Raw genomic sequence first — 17,880 nt, forward strand, 5'->3', positions numbered from 1 at the left:
ACAGTGTACATTTTAAAAAACATTCTTTTAAGGTTGACTATAGCCCAGGCCACTTATGTGCAGCGCGAACTTCACAGGAACACAAAGCAGTTTTAAGTTCTATCTGGAACTGTTTAAAATTAGCTTATCTCCTCCTGAGTCCAGGCACGCTGAGCTGCTGCAGAGGCTGGAGTAAGCCAGAGGGACATTAATTTAGGGGGAGTTACAGGAGCTGGAGAATGGGACAAAGTCTAGGAAAGGATATGGGAAACTTGGATAAGGGGGCAGGACAGTGGCAGATTCATGGATGGAAGAATGGAATGTTGCCTAGCCTTGCAATGAATAGGAATGTTTTTGGGGAAACGGTAATGGGAGGTACTTGAGGGTGCAGGTAACTGGTGAAGCATAGGGGGATATTCATAGTGCTGTAAGGAGAAACATTACAAGTGTTGAAAAAAGGCAGGATGTTGGGCTAAAAGGAGGGTATGGAAGGGCACATGGTGATTACATGGGAGTAGGATACTGTGGAAAAGGCATGGAACCAGATGACATGTAGAGAAGCCAGGTTAGTCATTGAGGAGAAGGGTGTATGGGATTGGGAGAGGCAAAGACATCAGTTAGTTAAATTAATAAAACCACTCTATTCCATCAACACATCATCCTGTAGAATGACAGCATAGCTTAATGTACCTTGGACCTATATTCCCCTTGAAAAAATCTTACTGCACTTAAAAATGATAACAATATACAGCATATAACCATAATAAACACCTGTGATGTGTGCATACTCCACCTGTACTGAACCAGGAGGGGTTAAAATCCTGTGGGCAGAGGAAGGTCCGCCCCTCCACCCAGGCAGGTGTTCTCTCCCAGTCGCCTCTTTGCCTAACCTGGAAAAGAAATCTGAGTTGACGTGGGCCTTACCTGGCCAATGGAATACGCAGAAATCATAGGGTTGCAGGGAGAGGTACCACTGCATAACCCTGCGATTCGTTTTGTTCATGTTATTGAGCCACCGGCGGGGTGCATGGTCTGTCACGAGCTTAAATGTCATTCCTAGCAGGTATCAATAACCCATTTTACTGCTAAGGCCTCTTTCTCAGTTGTGGAATACTTCGTTTCCCTTGAGAATAACGTCTGTTTTAGGAATAAAACTGGGTGTTCTTCCCCATCCACCACTTGGGATAGAATTGCCCCAAGACCCACCTCTGAGGTATCTGTGTGGAGTATGAACCCCTTTGAAAAATCAGGGTATACTAGGACTGGTTCTTGTTCTAGTCATCTCTTTAGTTTCTGGAAGGCTCTCTCACATTGGTCCGTCCATTTCACCTGGCGGGGTTGGGAGTTCTTTGTTAAATCCATAAGTGGGGCTACAATCATTACAAAGTCCAGGATGAATCTCCTATAATAGCCAGCCAGATCCCAAAACTGGCTTATCCACGCAGCTCTTCTGAAAACCAGGCCTGTGCGCTCTCAAGTCGAGTACCCAAACACTGAGGCACTCCAAATCAGAAGGCATTGCTGGCCTAAGTGACCTGCTTAGGCTCACATAGGAAGTTCATGGTAGAATTAGAAACTGAACTCAATTTTCCTGCGTCTCAGTTTAGTGCCTTAACTACATGACTACCCCTTTACTGCTTTCCTAAATGGAAAACAGAACTATGCTCTAGGTAGCTAAAAAGTCTTAAAAGTTTTGGATGGAAATTAATTTTACCAAAGACCTGCTATATGGTATATAAATCTCCAGATCTTTCTAAGGCTGTCCAAATGCAGAGTGGATGACTCTTGAAATCCATGCGATGGTTATTGGGTTCAAATGTATTGGATTCATAGCAGGAATTACTGGATGAAATTTCTATGGCCTGTGTTAGTAGATCAGTCTAAATGATTACAGTGGTCTCTTCTGGCTTTAAAATCTAGAAATAGCAGTAGTTCTTCAGGCACGTCTTCACTCGACGCACTGGAGATTGATGTTCTGGCACTTGATTTAGTGAGTCTAGTTTAGTCTATACTAGACCTGCTAAATTGAACACTGAGGGCAGCTCCGACCAGCAGCTATAGTCCTCACAATTTTGAGGACTAAGGGAAACCAATGGGAGCATCAGCCTCCTGCAGTGAGGATGGTGCCAAGCTCAGCTTAAGATAAGTCAAATCCAGTTACTTATTCTAGGTAGCTGGAATTGCGTACTTTAAGCCGACCTTCCAGCTCTAGTATTGACTTGACCTTATAAATGACATGAAGAAACATGACTGAATGTTGGCCTTATTTGCATACAAATGATTGTTAAACATTCCTCTGTATGGTTCAATTATTTGCTGTATCAACCTATAAAAGTATACTGCAATATGACAAAATTGATCAGCAGTTTTTGGTTGAACAAGCAAATGATTAGGTGCTAGGCAAACCTTTAATATAACAACAATATTCTTCTGGTAATGGTGAGATGGTGATAGAGCCAACAGCATGAAAAAGTTGAATACCCACTTTATAGGAGTTTGACAAATTAGAGCCCCAAATAAGTACTAATTTACTGTGTTAATTACACAGCTGGGGTATTGTATTTATGGGGAAGTGCACCATAGCTTTTCACAATATTCCATGGATTCTAACTGAGAAGCTATTATTAAAGTTCATGGGATTTGTACAACTGACTTCCAATGCAACAGAAAATTACTTCTAGCTGCCTCTTTCTTTTGGCTTAATAAATGTAATAAGAATCAAATGATTTCATATCCTCACAGAACTTTATGTCACCCAGTACCAACATTAGGTGACAGTATACGTAAGAACAGCCATACTGGTCAGCTCAATGGTCCATCTAGACCAGTATCCTGTCTGCTGACAGTGGCCAATACCAGATGCCCCAGCAGGAGGGAACACAACAGGTGATCCTCATGTATCCCTCTTCTGTCACTCATTTCCAGCCAAAGAGAGGCTAGGGATACCATTCCTAGCCATCTTGGTTAATAGCCATTGATGGCCCTAACCTCCATGAATCTATTTAACTCTTTTTTGAACCTTGTTAAAGTCCTAGCCTTCACCATATCCTCTGGCAAGGAATTCCAGAGTTACACTGTGGCTATGTCTACACGGCCAGTTTTGCTGGCATTGAGTATGCAAATGAGGCATGGATTAGCATATCAATGTGCCTCATTTGCATAATTTATGCACACTGTTTTTGCGGGGGGGGGAGTAGTGTGGACGGGTTTTTTTTACGCAAAACCCCCGTTTTCCGCAAGATCCTTACGCCTCTCCCACCTCAGCCCAGCGGGGGGGCTCTTGTGCATTTCAAAGCCATGGAGCCTGGGGTCAGCGGGGGACTCAGAGTCCCCCTCTGACCCCGGGCTACATGCTGCACTGCATGCCGCACAGAGCCCAAGGTCAGCTGGGGACTCCCCAGCTGACCCTGGGTTCTGGGGAAATGCCATGTGGAGCCTGGGATCAGCAAATGCTTATCCGATAGTCGACTAGTCCTTAACATCCCTACAATAAAGGCTGTGTTATCCAGCATTTTGGAAGAAGGGAGGGGATGCCAGTTAATCAAATATTCTGGTTAACTGAGAGTTCTACTTGACCAACAGAATACCAATTTTCAAAGAATTAGAATACAATAAAATAACTTCAATATAAAACAGTACACAGGTTATATACTGCACTGCAGAGTGGTTGGTTTCTTGAAGCAATAAGGTGTATACAGGTAACATTTTCTATATAGTAGTTTATCTTATGACACTACATATCACTGGGGGAGAGGGGAGGCAACAGTGTTACTGGGCCCCTGGGCAAGATTTGGTGGAGGGGCAGCTCCACACTTCCGGAAAGGGCAGAGCCTTGGTTGGGAAGGGCTGGGCCAAGCAGCCAGCCCTCAGCGCTGCCCAGACCAGTGTGCCTCCTCAGACCTACCCAGAACACACTGTGCAATGTTCTGGCAGTGATTTAAAGGCCCAGGGCTCTGGACACCACAGCTACCATGGTAGCAGTGACAGCAGCTGGGAGCCCCAGGCAGTCTTGCATCGCCTGGCCCCGGGGCCACTGCCCCCTTTGTTCCCTCCATTGGCAGGCCTGCATATCACAATAGGGAGCACATGGCATACAAATAGCTCACTAAAAATGCACTTAACACAAAAACTACACTGCACACGAATGATTCACAAATGAGTCAGAAGGCACTTCAGGCTCTTGCAGTGCCTCCAGATCATCATTATCAACATCAATTGTCAAGGTAGATAATTGTGCCGGAGAGTGGGCTGGATCTGTAATGACCCGATGACACACCCTGGAAGCTGCTTTTTTGAAAAAAATCCCTGACTTCAACTTACTTGTCTTCTGCCTCTTTTGCGTAAAAGCAGAGTGCAAAATGTGCAACTGCATAATGTGCTGCCCAGTGTCCTAGCCCTGCATATGAGATTGGAGATTTGATTTGGAAGATATCAGCAATGTTGGTTAATTGCATGCCAGATAAGAGAGCTTTTACTCTATATTGTGGGAAGAGGTAACCACCCCTAATATGCATCCATCCACGACATGAGATCCATGCCTGAGATGGCTGTGCCTCTTGACACTTACACCACCACAGTTACACTCTGGCTAGGTCTACACTGCAGGCTTCTTCTGCAAGAACTGTTCTGTGCAAGTGTTCTTGTGCAAAAGGTCTTCCACAGGAGTGCATCCACACTGCCATGTGCTTTTGCTCAAGAGATGTGCTTTTGCGCAATAGCGTGCATGGCAGTGTAGACACTCTCTTGCGCAAGAAAGCTCTGATGGCCATTTTAGCCATCGGGTTTTCTTGCTCAAGAAATTCATGTTGCCTGTCTACACTGCCTTCTTGTGGAAGAGCTCTTGCGCAAGAGGGCTTATTCCTCATGGGGAGAGGAATAACTCTTCCGGAAGAAGTCCTGTTTTCTAATGCTGTACTGTAAATTTACTTGTGCAAGAACGCGTGTGCACTGTAAACGCTCTGCAGGTTTTTGTGCAAGAACAGCCATTCTTGCGCAAAAAGCCTGCAGTGTATACGTAGCCTCTATGTTTAGAAATATCAGCTCAGAGTTAGCATGTGTATGGCTCCTTAAACTGGAATATATACCTCCAGCTTGAAATGTAGAGATACTCTGTTAACATATTATATATATATGAGGAGGTTGTGTGCATGCATGTGAGTGCATGTGCATACATTCATTGGCATTAATTACACATGGAAAAGGTGCACCTCTAGAATATATTTTGTTTTGAAGCTACAAAGGATTTCATCTGTGTTGCAAAGTGCATCATTTTACAGAAGCAGGAAAATATGGACTGTAGTGTCCAAAGTTCGCAAAATTAAAAATTATGATCAGGTTCCATGTGCCTTTGGTAAGTTCTGCAGTTTCTTTTTATCTCATTGCAATTACAAAGCCAGATTCATTGGTACTTTTAGCGAAAGTTGCAGGAAGTGGGCCTAAATGGAAACTGCATAACACTCCTGAGTAACTAGTGTGTTCAATGCCAGCCGCGCTAGGTCTCTGGTATGTAGGATGTGGCCAGGAAAAAGAGGACAAGGCCATGCATGCACCCAGCTTACCCTGTCTTGTTGTAACAATCCCTATGGGATATTGGCATCAGATTGCTCTAAAGTAAACTGGAAACCAAATGAGGATTCGGCCTCAGGAATGTTACACGCCACCTTTGCTTCTCCGTCTGGGCTTATTCATGCCTTAGAACAGGGGTTCCCAACCTGGGGTACGCATACCCCCAGGGGGTACGAGAAGCTTGTCAAGGGGGTACTGGGAATATTTGGTAAATAACTTAGATTATCCTAACTGAAATATTCCAAAAGTAGAAGTGTTAGTGAAAAAAGTTGTGGATTCTAGAGTCTAGAATTTATTTCCTTTCATATTGAATAGGGGGTACGGAAAGGTTTACTAAAAGCCAAGGGGGTACAAGGACCGAAAAAGGTTGGGAACTCCTGCCTTAGAAGGACCATAGAACAATGGTGATCATGTCTTATTACCATTATTACTATTTTATGTATTGAGTGCTGTCAGTGTGCAGGACAAGACAAAGGAAGACCTATCAGTTCAGGGAACTCATAATCAGTGCCTCGCAGACATGGGTCAGAGACACCGCTTGTGAGTTTGTGTAGTGACACAGCTCTATTTTAGAGGGCTTGGTGATGAACATTTTTACAGGAAGAAACGTCTTTGTACAGAAGATGAAGGAGAGAGTTCCGAGAGGAGGGGTTGGTAAGGAAGAAGGCACAGAGATGAGCAGGGGATGGGGGAGATCAAAAGGGGCAGTTAGAAGGAAGGCTTGGAGTATGTGTAAGTAGAAGGTGGAAGAAGTAAGCAGAGGCAGGGACATTAGCTTTGATGAAGAGTTGAGAAGCTTAAATGTGATGTGAAAGGCATCATCTTGTCTTTAAGGGACAAAAGCTATCGTCCTCATCCCTAGTTGACATGCTCTCATTGTTGCTTTGGAAGAACATTCAAATAGATTCAGACTCCTAATGGGAACAATAGCTCTTCAGCCATTCAAAGGTATTTGAAGGACAACAGAAACAACTAAGAGTACGGAACAGCTTCTGACCCAGAGAGATATTGTGTGTGTGTGTGTGTGTGTGTGTGTGTGTGTGTGTGTGTGTGTGTGTGTGTGTGTGTGTGTTAGAAGTCTATAAAAAGTGAAGTGGAGCACATCCAACATCGTTTAGAACTCTCAACATATCTGTGGTTATAATACTGCTGTAATCAGGGTGGGGAGATGGTAAATAAATTGTCCCTGGCCCTTTCCCCCCATCACACCAGCAGCTGGGAGGATGAGTAAGATCTCTTGGCTGGCAGTCCGTCACAAGACTACAACCCTTTTCCCTGAAATGATTTTCCCAGGCTGGTTGCACCAGCTTTAAGGTTAGCTTGCACCAATGCTGCAGTGCAAAGCAGCCAACACTGTTGGAAGAGCTGGCCCCCTATTGTAGTTGGCAGGTAAATATCTTAAGAAGAAAATCCACCCCTTAACAAGGCCTATAAAGGAAACATTGACTGAGAAAAGTCAGTTTCATCTTTCAAAGTTGCTGTTGTTCTTGACGTTCATGTTTAATAGTCTGACTCTCACTTATTTTTCAAAGTTGTTTTTTTATTGGCTCTAAATTAGATCCCTAAGGGACACTGGCTCTGAGAGCATGAAAATGAATATACATGCAACTAAGCTGAAAGAAAAATAATGGAGGGCAAAAGAAGTCAGTGGCGCTGGAATTATGCAAATAAGTTTGTAAAGATTCAGGTTTAGGAAACTGTATGTGATTTTCTAATTCACTTTATTTAGCCATCAAAAATCCTTCTTGTGCATTTTTCCAGTAATAAAATCCTTCAATTAAATAACATCCATAATATTCCCCCTTTCTATTTCTCCCTTCAAATAAAACTCTTTGAGTGATATCAAATAATCATAAGCAGCAAGAATTTAAGCTGAGAGGAGAGATGATGAATATGGTAAGCAATGCACTAAGCAATTCATTGACAAATAATTTCAGCTTTTGACATGTTCTGATCCTATTTTCATGGCTGTTTTTGCATCTTTGTGTAACCCCCTTTTCCTCCCCGGGTTACTGGGGAGCAGGTCACACTCACAGGTGTGCCTGGGCGCCTGGTGTTTTAACCAAAAAGAGATCCTGAGCACCCCAGTGGTGATGGTGTTTAGTTGGGGAAAGCCCTATCCACCCCCTTGCTGCAGTTCCTTGCTGGCAATGAATGTAAAATGGCGGTGCCTCCACCTGGCTGGCCTTGTACACACACTGGTGTGCCTTGAGAGCCTCCAGGAATATACTCATTCCAACATACATCTGGATCTAATTCCAGAACAACTACAAATCATATACATCTAATAGAATACTTTAAAATAAACAATCTTTACTTAACTTAAATAAATGGGGATTAACAGAATTAGAAGTGAATAGCTTTTACAAAACACATAACAATAATTGATGCTTATATAGCTAGACAACAGTGACCCCACCCCAGAGTGTGCACACCCCTAGACTCAGTCCCAGACGCTTGCGTTGGTGTGCTGATGTTGCAGCTGTAGTGAAGATTTGGTCCAGGCGAAACAGCAGCTCTGTCCCAGGCAGCACTTTTCCAACAAGGCCCAGAAACTTACTGCCTCGTGCTGTGCCTATCGGAAGCAGCCTGCTAAAACCCAGTTCCAACAGGCATCTAGTAGCTGCACTCCAACAGCCCCTGCACTGGATCAATGTCCTTGACAGCAGCCTGGCTCCCCCTTTGGTTCCAAACTCAAAGGCAGAGTCCCAGACTGCTAGGCCTCTTTCTTCAAGCACATGGAGTCCTCCCTTCCTGTTTTTTCCCAAGGGCTCATGGGAATTGTAGTCTGGATTGTAGCACACAGGGTCTTTTCAGAATAAAACAGAGGCCCCTTTAGAGTAAGGGGACTACATTTGTTTTGGAGATAGTCTTCAATGTACAGATGAAAAAACCCTTTTGCTTGGTGTGAACTATTTCTTTGTTCTGTGGTTCATCTACGTTTTGTTAACTCAAAACTGTACTCTTCCATCAACTCATCTAGATATTTGCCTAGTTTTGCAACAGGCTACATAAAAAACACCAGCCAAGTCAGCGCCAAACTAAAATTTCATACAATGTCTTGTTTAGATGGCTCCATATACTGAGAGGTAAGCACAATAGCTGTAGTCTAATTGCTTTATTTTATACTCGGAGGCTACGTCTAGACTGGCATGATTTTCCGAAAATGCACTTTTTGCGGAAAAGCGTCCGTGCCAATCTAGACACAGTTTTGCGCAAGAAAGCCCTGATTACCATTTTTGCGATCGGGGCTTTTTTGCGCAAAACAATACCGCGTTGTCTATACTGGCCCTCTTGCGCAAAAGCATTTGCGCAAGAGGACCGAACGGGAGCAGCATAGCATTTCCGCAAGAACACTGACAATCTTACATGAGATCGTCAGTGTTCTTGCAGAAATTAAAGCGGCCAGTGTAGACAGATGGCAAGTTTTTCCGCAAAAGCAGCTGCTTTTACGGAAAAACTTGCCAGTCTAGACACAGCCAAATGGTACAAAATGAGAAAGCCAATTCAATACAGAATTTTTATGTCTGGTTTTGTAAGCAAGTCACTTTTAAATCAGGTGAAACTTAGGGGTGCATGAGACAAATTAGACTCCTTAGAGGCATCTGGAAAGGTTGAGAGTCACTGGTCTATGGAATTAGTAAAGGACCACATTATGCTATGTCCTCCATGCAATCCTACTGAGCTCAACTCCTCTCTGAGATAAATTGAGTTGCCAAGGTGCAATTGAGAGCAGTATCTGACCTAAGGAAGAACAGCAGATGAATTACCCCTTTTTGAAATAATGAGACAATGACACAACAAGATGTGGCCTTCATTCTTGAAGCCCTTCTTCACAAGAAGGTGATGGGGCATGGAATCCTGACTGATGATAACACCTGACCTTTTTAGATTTTGTGTAATTATTTGAAAGGCTGAAGAAAGTGAATAAGATCAACAACAACAATCTACCATGCTAATATATAGTACTGAGGTAGACCGCATTGAAGTTTGTAAACGTGGGCGGATCTGAATGGAATTTCATGGGACCAACAAAAATTCCCTTCTAAAGACCGAATTCTTGCAACACAGAATGGAGGTATTATAACTTTTGGGAAAAATAGTCCCAAGAATCTTTTGTAATGAAAATGTTAACCAACATAAATATAGCTACCCTCCTAAAAACCTATAAATCACAGTTAGTGTGTGTGTGTGTGTGTGTGTGTGTGTGTGTGTGTGTGTGTGTGTGTGAAATGAATGTAAATGTGGCAAAGTCAAGTGGTCAAAAAGTTAAATGCCAAAGTAAAGTTCCCTGTGCCACCTTAATTTGGCTCTGTTGTGCATATGCGGATAATATGACCAAGATTTGTAGTCATCCTGGTAAAGAGATCAGCATTTTTAACAACCACCAAATTCATATGGGAAAGAAAAAAAACTGCCATTTCTTTTTGTAACAGAGCACTATTCAGGGCAGTATTGTACTGTACTGTTCATTTTGTCACCAGGGACTCACTATATTTCCCAGTCTCTCTGTGGTAATTAAAAGTAGCAGCTGATGAAGGGATTAATGTCTATATCATAAAAATTACTTGACCTGGGCTGTTGAAGATTAATTATTAGATTATAGAAGATAAGAAGGATCTTTCCAATAAGACACTTTTCTCCTTTTAGACTATTCATGACAGCTCCCATAATGAAATTGTCAAGATATAGCTAGCTGTCAGTTATCTTCAGATTAAGAATGTACATTATGTTGTTTTGAAAATTGATAACATTATTTGAAATTACATTCAGCAAGTAGATATTCTTCCCCCTTCATAATAACGTAATTATTCCTTTCACATTAAAATGGAAAAAATTGAATTAGAATGGCTGAGAGATGAATGTACTAAGTAGTGACATTTCTGTGATATTGTCAGAATACCATTAATCCATCATTGTCTCATCTCTGTCGCTAAATATCTGTAATTGTCTGTATAGGCGAGTGGCTGACGCCACACTGACTTAATGTACCTTTTCCACACCTGTACATAATTCATCATTTGGAAGCTTATTAGGTCTACTTTAAGATCTGCTGTCAAATAGTGCCATTACTATAGAAATAGTGATAAACAATGACAACTTTGGAGTATTTGCATTCATTTCTGTTAATGTATTACTTCATAGATAAAATTGGATTTCTTTGTGACCTTAAAGCATCACAATAGTCAACTTCATCATATAATCATCATTATTATCATCTTGTTCATGATTACACACTCTATCGAGAGTGCATAGATTACTAAAGTCTTCATTGCATTGCCATATAAAACAACCTTCCCTGTGCACGATTGTGTGACAACAGAGGAGCGACCCCTACTGGAACAGACACTGAATGTGCAGTGTGATTTCTTTGTGGCATGCTCTCGGATTCTTTCATCATGAGCTACCAGCTGGTACCCTTTATCAGTGGTTCCCAACCTTTTTGTTACAAGGGGCCAGCAAACCCATTTACAAACTTTTGGCAGACCAGTACCAGCCTCAGTCAAAAATGCAGAGGCAGAGAAAAAAGGAAGTAGAATGTTAAGAATAATTTTAAAAGGGATAGAAAATAAGATAGAGAATAGTTTATTGCCTCTATATAAAACCATGGTGTGCCCACATCTTGAATATTGCATACAGATGTGGTCACCTCATCTCAAAAAAGGTATATTGGCATTGGAAAAGGTTCAGAAAAGAGCAACAAAAATGATTAGGGGTTTGGAATGGGTCCCATATGAAAAGAGATTTAAAAGGCTTGGACTTTTCAGCTTAGAAAAGAGGAGACTAAGGGGGATATGATAAAGGTCTATAAAATCATGCCTGCTGTAGAAAGAGTGAATAAGGAAAAGTTATTTACTCATTCCCACAATATAAGAACTAGGTGTCACCAAATGAAATGAATAGACAGCTGGTTTAAAACAAACAAAAGGAAGTTTTTCTTCATTCAGTGCACAGTCAACCTGTGGAACTCCTTGTCAAAGTATGAGGTGAAGGCTAGGACTTTAACAGGGTTCAAAAAAGAGCTAGATAGATTCATGGAGGTTAAGTCCATCAATGGCTATTACCCAGGATGGGTAGGAATGGTGTCCCTAGCCTCTGTTTGTCTGGAAATGGGTGACGGGAGAGGGATCACATGAGGATTACATGTTGTGTTCACTTCCTCTGGGGCATCTGGTATTGGCCATTGTTGGCAGACAGGATACTGGGCAAGATGGACCTTTGGTCTGACCCAGTATGGCTGTTCTTATGTTATTATCTTATATTCTTATGTTAACATTTTATTTGCATGTTTAATGGGCAAATGATAAATCTGCAAATAAAATGTTACTGTCTGCCAAAAGCCTAGACCCCAGTGCCCTCAGTGCCAGCCTTAGCCCTTACAGCCCCCACCCCTCCACTACCTCCTAGGACCAGCCACTGACCCCACGGTCCCCTGCACCCAACCCCCCCAGTGCCAGCCTCCCACCTTCAGAGCCCCTCAGTGTCAGCCCCCCATCCCAAACACCTCAGTGCCAGCCCCCATCCCTTACAGCCCCTCACCACCAGACCCCTCAATAGCAGCCTCCTTTTTCCAGAGTCTCATTGCACCCAACCCTCCGAACCTTTCCCCCAGTGCCAGGCCCCAATATTAGCCTTGTCTCCAGAGCCCCACCCCCCCAGTGCCAGCCCTTTCCCCAAACCCCCCACTACCAGCTCAGCTGCCAGAGCCCCCAGCACTAGCCCCATCCCGCTCACATAGCCCTGCGCTGCTGCCTGTGTCGCAGTGGCTCTGGGGAGCTGGGGGACACCACCCAGCGCTTCCCCTCCCACCATGGCTGTTGGGAGAGGCGTGTCCTGCCCTGCATCTCAGCCAGCCAGCATTGGGCAGGGGCGGGGTCTCCCCCAGCCACAGAAGAGCTCTTCCTGCAGTGGCAGGAGGGTCTCACGGTGTCTCCTTCTGGCCATGGAAGAGCGCTTCCCTGCGCGGTGGGAGGGCCACACGGAGCAGCTCCATTCACCCCTCCCACCGTGCAGAGAAGTGCTCTTCTACAGCCAGGAGGAGACCCCGCTTCTGCCCGGTGCTGGTTGGCTGAGGGGCAGGGCAGGACACTCCTCTCTCAAGAGCCGCAGCCCAGCTCTGGCTCCCAGAGCTGCCGCAGCCCGGCAGCCAGAGGTCCATGGCCCTGCAGTGGGCCCAGTGGTTGGGAACTGCTGGCTCTATTTCATTTTTGTCTGTTCCATCTTGATAGAACAGTGAGAAGAGGGACATAGGCACAGATCCTATGGGATGAGCCACTGTAGAACAATGGCCATTGGAACATCATCTCTGCATCTTGCTAAGGACAGGGCTCTGTAGAAAACAATTTCAGCACTGATCACTGCTGTGACTATCCCTCCCTTGCCAGACTGAAATTTGGACTTCTTGGTTATGTCAGCAAATATTTTGATGCCAGATTTCTTGACTAGGCTGAAGAAACTACATGTCCAGTCAGAATCAAGTGCACTTCTCACAAATCTATTTGGTCTTCACAAACTTCTATTATTTTCATTAGAGACTCTTGTACATCTGATATTATCAACCGTCCAATAGATAAGCTGAGTAGCACCTCTGGACGCAGCAGTGTCAAATGGGTTTGTCATATTGTTTGACATAGTTGGTCAGATCTGTAACACTCATCCCTCTTCAGTGCAGAGACAAGGATCTGTGCGTGGCTTTTGTATTCACTACTTCTAGTTAAGTGACTTCTTTCTCTCTTAGCACTTTAATATTTATAAGATGGAGTTGTTTATTGTCATCACTAATACTAATTCTGAGCTGTACATAATTGTCACTGAATTAAATAGTTAATTTCTAAAATATTTCAAAGTCTAGTACTGAATGCATAGACAATCGCACATTAAAATCTTCTACTACGCAGACTAGATGCTACATTGTATGTACAAAAGCTGACAAATGGAGAAGCATTACATTAGGAATTCACATGCTTTTGCATGCCCTTACTTTGCTTCATGGATAGATGTAAACTACTGCTACTGGTGTACAACCTTCAGCATGAGATTGATTGGGTCAGCAAATTTCAATTGAAAATATAAAAAACTATTATAATCATTTGTGAGATACATTAACAATTAAGAATACACAATGTGAAAACATTTCATCTTAGTTTATTGCAAAATATTGATATTTACATGCCAAATGGCTCCATCATTTCTGGGAAAAAATACTTGGCCATGCAAAGCCAACTCAAATCTTACATTGTTGTGTAGTAATTTTGACCAATACAGTAAACACGCCATGAAGATTTTGAAATTAATGTAAACAGTAAAAAACATAGTTATCATATTGCAGTATTTCTGGAACTGTGTAAAAAAATACATCTGATTTTGAGTACCATTGTTTCACCTTGCTGACAGGCTTATGGGACTAATTGACTGCTTCACAACATACTTCATCCAAACATACACACACAAAAAAGCTTTTAAATGTGTGGGTGAGCAGATTTCACACCAAATATATTCCCCTTGTGGGCTTCTTTTTAGTTTTGTTTTGAGCATATACATCGAGGCTACGTCTACATTGGCCCCTTCTCCGGAAGAGGCATGTTAATTTCCAACTTCAGAATAGGGAAATCCGTGGGGGATTTAAATATCCCCCACGGTATTTAAATAAACATGTCCGCCGCTTTTTTTCCGGCTTGGGGAAAAGCCGGAAAAAAGCGTCTAGACTGGCGCGATCCTCCGGAATAAAGCCCTATTCCGGAGGATCTCTTATTCCTACCTGAAAGTAGGAAAAGTAAAGTTTATACTCCTGTTTTACAAATAAGGTGTTTAAAAACTGCATTCAGCTATGCTATGCTGGAGCTTCCTCTTACCCGAGTTAGCTTCAGCTTGATTGACATACAGAAAAATGAAGGATCCAAATTGCCATCCTTGCTGACAGGGTCAGAGCCTCTTCGGTTGTAACTGTTCCTTCAATGCAAATGAAAGAAATGCAAAACTGCAATTTCAAGTGAAGCCAGTGGGATTTCAGATAAGGAGGTTTTTTTTGTGAAACACTGCCAATCACTTCCTATCTAAATGTTATTTTTAATGCTGTTTCAGTAGCATAAATCCACGAGTAGTTTTTAATCATGCTGCCATAACTTAAATTTGTTTGTATTGGCTTAAAGTGTTGAAGCAGCCAGTTGGTCTATCTTACGAGCACTGGAGCTGCTAATGTCTCATTGGCACTGATCCTATGTATCTATATAAGTGGAGTGGAAATTTCCACTAAATAAATGATGTCCCAGTGTTCAATTCGAGTTGTATGGGTGTCCATCAAAAAGCTGAGTGAAATTTCATTTTTAACATGGAAAACATTGCAGAATATGTTCTGTGATGACATGTGTGCCCTGTCTCTTTTCATAGTAGTGTGAAGGGATGTGGGAGAGACAGGGATCGTATATGTCCAGGTTTTCCCAGACATCATTTCTTTTTTGAGCTTCCCTGAGCTGTCTGGGCAGATTTTTGAAATAACAGGAAATGACTGGGTCGAGCTAGGGGTTGCAGAGCAAACAAGCTGCAGCTCAGAAAGAGCCTGATTGGTCCTTTCCTGGCCATCTGCAGCTGACTGGTCCAGTCCTCTGCAGGCCACAGCTGCTGGATCTGGCCCATCGGGACTCCAGGGCCAGGGTGAGGTGATTCCACAGAGAGTCACTGACAGCTGGTGCATTATCCTGAGCTTGCACCAGCTGCCCTGCCATTGCGACAGGGAGTGACACTGTCCCCCTCACCTCCAGGGAGTAGCCCTGCTGCATACCGTTCTGTGTCCCCCAACTGTACCCCCCCCTCCTCCTTTGGCAGTGCCCTCTTTTTGGGAACCTGAAATATGGTAACACTAGACACATTCGATATCATACATAAAAGCACATATAACTTGAGAGTCCCGATTTATTCTGTGACAGCTGCTGCCTAAGTGGGCACAGATATTATGTTCTGCAGCTGTCTAGCACATAACTGCATGTTAATGGAAGTTCTTCGTTTTAGAATTCGTTTTTAACTACTCTTGGAAAGTTCATATTAAAACATTAAAGAACAGTAAAGCTGTTAAATCATAGTTAAAGTTGCCATCAGAACTATTATGCTATCCTTTCACATGCAGGCAATAAGATTGAGTTAGATCACTGGGCTGGATTAGTAAATGGCTTGCTTCCTTCCATTCTGTTTTGTGACCACCATGTGCACTATACTGTGCCCTTCACTGTTGCACTGTAGACTCCATCTTAAGCTGGGATGCCCAGGAAGTGTTAGGAGAAAAATTCTCTGCTTGGTTTAAGGCTAACAACGTGAAAACCATTAAGGGTCCTCAGTGTTGATCATCTTCTATTAAGATGGAGCCACCCCTGAACAATAGGCTGGCTGAAGAACATGGGAACTACTGTTCACAGTATACACCTGGGGGCAGAGGAAAAGCTAACAGTGGATTGAAACTGCTCATGAGGTTATCTGACAGAGGAGACCAGAACAAATTTGAAGTCATCCCTCCAGCTTCTAATGTTCCCATGAATATCTGCGGGCCTGGAAAGGGGGCATGACCACACAGCTCTCTGACTCCCTTCCGTCAGAGGGAAGTTTTCCTTCTCTTTGGACCTTTTATATGAAGTTGGTTCCTTGAAGTAGAATTGATCTGCTCCCATGCAGTGACTAGTCCGTCTGTGGGGATTTGAGGGGAAGGGTTAAGGGGGTTACCTAGCTTGTGGATTTTTGTTAGGTCAAATTGCGATTCCAACAGAGGATAACAGTTTGCTTGTTTACCAGATCAGTGGTTGGGGTCACCAGTGTCATCAGTCAAGCAGGATCGTCCCGATGAGCTCCTGACAGGTCCTCTACTTTATCAATGATTATAAGCTTTCGGCTGTGTGTGTGTGTGTGTGTGCGCGCGTGTGTGTGCGCGCATGCTCCCCTGTCTAACGCATTAACCATGTGAAATTAGTCAACACGACAGAATCCGAGAGAGCTCCCCAGAGACCACAAATCAGATAAGGATTGAAATCACCGGAATAGGTTTATTGCCAAGTGAGGTACAATGCTAGCTGTCAGCAAACAGACTTGCCCCACTGCATCACTATACATATGTACATCATGACAATGGACTAACATGCAACTAAATGCTCTGGATTCTAGTGTCCCCCACGATTAGTCGACAATCACCCTTTGGGGTGCATTTTTATACACAGGTACAAACAAGTTCCACATTATTCCTGACCTATAAGGTTACCACCCTCTATTAGCTTGTTACCACCCCTTACCTCATAGAAGGGGAGAGTTTCCATTGCTATCCATCATGCTGTCAACTCAAACCCGGTCCTGCACCTGGGTCAGTTTATTTGTTATTTGTGGGGTGTGTGCTGGTACCAAGATGTTTCTTAACAAGGTGTTTTGTTACGACCCTCCTGGAATGTGCTTTCATCCTGTGCCTACTACATCTTAGGTATGAGTGTTTCTGTAATATCAGCCCTGATCTTGCCAATTTCTGTCTGCCTCTTGCTCACAGCTTAACTTTGCTTTATATTAGCAAAGTCTAGGCCTCAGGCCTCATACGGCTTGTGATACGTGGGTTTATGTTTCAGGCCCTCTTCTTACTACAGCCCTGTGTGAAATGAGTTCACCAGCCTCCAGCAGCTGCATGTCCGCATCACAATTCATCTGATGAAGTGGGTCCTTTCCCACAAAAGTTTATGCCCTAATAAATCTGTTAGTCTCTAAGGTGCCACAGGACTCCTCATTGTTATCACAAAATGGTATATCTACATCAGGCATGTCAAACTCAAAGCCTACCGAGGGCCACACAAATGAAAACAGATAGCTTTCAGAGTCACAGGGCCATTCCCAATTTGTCAAGCAAAAAAAAAAAAAAAAAGTACTTTGTCAGAAAGTCATATTTATTTATTAGATTATGTATTTTAAATTTAACACTACTGCCCTATTATGTCTTGTGAGTTTTTTAAGCTTAAACTGAACTGATAAGTAAATTAGCACAATTGTTTCACTCCAGCTTGTTGATCTCTGGTATGGTTTCCTCATTTATTTTTACTTAAGAGGATTATGGGATTTTTTTTAGTTCTAAAAATTCAGGTCTGTCCCAAACAATAAGGGACAGACACATAACTCAGAATAATTGCTTCAGCCTGGCAAACAATGACCTTTGAATTTTCTTTAAAGAAACACAGGCTACGTCTAGACTGCAAAAAAGAGTGTCTAGACTACAATCAGTACTTTTGAAAAAGCAAGCTGCTTTTTCGAAAGAGAGCACCCAGGCCATCTGGATGCGCTCTTTTGAAAAAGCACAGTTTGTATTACATAGCACCTTTTTTCGAA

Source organism: Pelodiscus sinensis, chromosome 2 (assembly GCF_052426305.1).
Source record: "Pelodiscus sinensis isolate ZL-2025 chromosome 2, ASM5242630v1, whole genome shotgun sequence".
Lineage (NCBI taxonomy): Eukaryota > Metazoa > Chordata > Testudines > Trionychidae > Pelodiscus > Pelodiscus sinensis.